Consider the following 2767-nt stretch of genomic DNA (forward strand, 5'->3'; position numbering starts at 1 on the left):
TTAAAAAGGCAAAAAAAAAAAAAGAATAATTTATAAATTATCAAGGGCTCGTGGGGCGGGGGGGCAGGGAGAGAGGGGTAAAAAAGGAAGAGCTGATACCAAGGGCTCAAGTAGAAAGCACATATTTTGAGATGATGATGGTGGTAACAAATATACAGATGTGCTTGACACAAAAGATGGATGTATGGATTGTGATAAGAGTTGTATGAGCCTTCAATAAAATGATTTAAAAAAACTAACGCAAGGGTTTGTAGGGGCGGTAAGGGTGAGGGTGGGAGTTGGGGAGAGTAAGGGGCTTGAGGGAGCAAACTGCACGTGGGATGGGGGAGGGGCACTCTAGAACTGATGAAGATTACACAACTCATTTTAAAGGTGCTTTAACCACGGAGGCAGGAGTAAATGTTCTAAAAGAAAATTGATTGGGGTAACGAGCGTCCAACTCTTCTTATGATTGAGCTATTGAATTGTGTGATATGTGGATTAAATGCTTATCACACTGTTGAAAATTGTTTTCAGTGAATAAAACTGTAAAAACAAACAAACAAATAACATTTTCAAAGTATGTGAGAATTCTCACCATCCCTGCGTCTGAGGAACATTCTGGTTGTACTGTTTCCGAGGCAGATCTGTTTCTTTTGAACATCACGAACATCATACACGAAGACAGCAAAACGTCGTTAAAAAGAAAGGAAAGAAAGAAAAAATATCAAAGTGGATGTCCGAAGAGAATCAGAAACTTGCTTTTAAACGTAGAGTAGCTAAAGCAAATGGAAGGAAGGAAGTCAGAAAGCTGCACAGAAAAAGAGGAGGCAGGGTAGGCGTTTGCTTTGGCAGCTCTTTTAGATCATTCCGGTGCCCTTGAGAGCACGCTTGTGTGGCATCCCTCTAGAGCTCCCTCGTCACCTGTGAGCGGGCAGAGAGGGGATTTGTACTTAGTGTTGCTGTTTGGTTAGGTGCTGTGGAGTCGATCTGGGACTCACAGCGAGCCTATGGGGCACAGTAAAACCCGGCACTAGGTTTCCTAGCCAGTAACCAGGACAGAAGTAGGCCCCCCCCCCACACACACACACCCGGTTGCTGGGTACGTGAACCACCAACCTTTGCGTTAGCATCCAAACACGGGTAAGAAAACAGGCGGAGTCGCCTACGCCATGAAGGTTCTGAGTGACAGAAACGACCTGAGCTGCCGGGCTTGGTTCTCAGTCCGCACTACCCCCAGCTGGTAGAGGAGGCCCCCAGCGCCCCAAGTCCCAGTTTGTCCCAGGCAGACTCCTGTGTCCTGCTGTAGCATCTGCCAGGTTTGCAGGGCTGTCCCGCCTCCTTCCGCGCACACTGCCAGCGGCAGTCTGTGACCTCGTTTCCCCCTGTTGGCTGCCCTTGGCATTTATTTCAGCAGAAGCACAATGAGTCAGGGGGAGGAACACATCCCACCTCCCCTCACTCTCCCAGAAATCCCACCACGGCCCCAGCACACCCTCCACAGGCCCCTCCTCCCCACTCCTGCTTCCCCACCCCAGGAGGGGCCCACGTGTTCAGAGGGTCCAGCGCCCGTGAGAACTGGAAGATGATTGCACATCTGGTCTGTGAGTTTATTTTCTTTTCATTCTTCTGAAGTGCAGCTTAAAGCCTAAGTCCTTGGCCCGGTTTCCCCTTACCGTCCCTTCTTAGCCAGATCGCAGTGTCTGCTGAGCCTGGTTCCCAGGCTCTCTGCTGCGAAACACAAACACAGGTTCTTGGGCTCAGGGCCCCACGGGGGGCAGAGGACCTTGCTTGATACCAAGAAATAATGCCGCCTTCAGGTAGGCAGTGCTTACCGGCTGCCTAGCATCTTCATGCCTTGGCTCATTGAGTCTTCCCAGAAACCCATGAGACAAGTTTTTGTGTGTGCATGTGTGTGTTTAAAATATCTTTATTGTTGTTGAGCTCATACCCTTCAGAACATACACCAAGTCAAGAATTTCAGCAAATGCAATCCGATGACATAACTTGCCTCCTTCACTCTGTGCATGCATTCGGGCTTTGCTCTTCTGAATTGTTCCTCCAATCTCTAGTAGAAACTCAGGGCCCCCTAAGAATCGGTGCATTTAACTACGATGCTGGCAAAGGATATTGAAAGGACCATGGACTACCAAGAGAAGCAACACATCTGTCTCGGAAGAAGTGCAAGCAGAATACTCCGTAGAGACAAGGATGGCAAGCAAGACGGAGAAGTAAATGTAAAAGAGCCTTTCCGTTCCAGAGAGGCCCCACCACTTGTCCGTCGGTGTCTCTTATTGTGGTGGCTTGTGTGTTGCTGGGTGGATGGAAGCTCTGTCATTGGGAGCTCAGATGCCAGTAGATTACCCAACGTGAACAGGTGTCGGTGGAGTTTCCGGACGAAGAAGAGGCAGCAAAGGCGGACTCAGCCCCCCACGTTAGAGGAAGAAGCCACTGAGCCTCTTCTGCCTAGCTTCAAAGCGTTGTCAGGGACTGACAACCCAAAGAAAGGAAGCAGAGCATTGTCGGGGGTCGTGGTGGAGGATGGGCCCCGCAGGTCCCAGGGCGCTCAGACTGTGACTGAGAGGGAGCCGATCTCGCGGAGTGGAGGCGACCAGGGTGAAGCCTGCGGGAGTGTGCAGGCTTTGGGACCTCTCTATGCTGATGCGGCATGACCCAAGGCAAGGGGAAACAGCTACAAAAATCTGCTCCTGATGGGAACCTGGAATGTGCGAAGTATGAATCTACAAAAATGAAACGGAACACATAAAGATCCATATCCTGGGCACTA

Source organism: Echinops telfairi, unplaced genomic scaffold (assembly GCF_000313985.2).
Source record: "Echinops telfairi isolate 266 unplaced genomic scaffold, ASM31398v2 ScPeMD7_7458;HRSCAF=8496, whole genome shotgun sequence".
In the NCBI taxonomy this organism is placed as follows: Eukaryota; Metazoa; Chordata; class Mammalia; order Afrosoricida; family Tenrecidae; genus Echinops; species Echinops telfairi.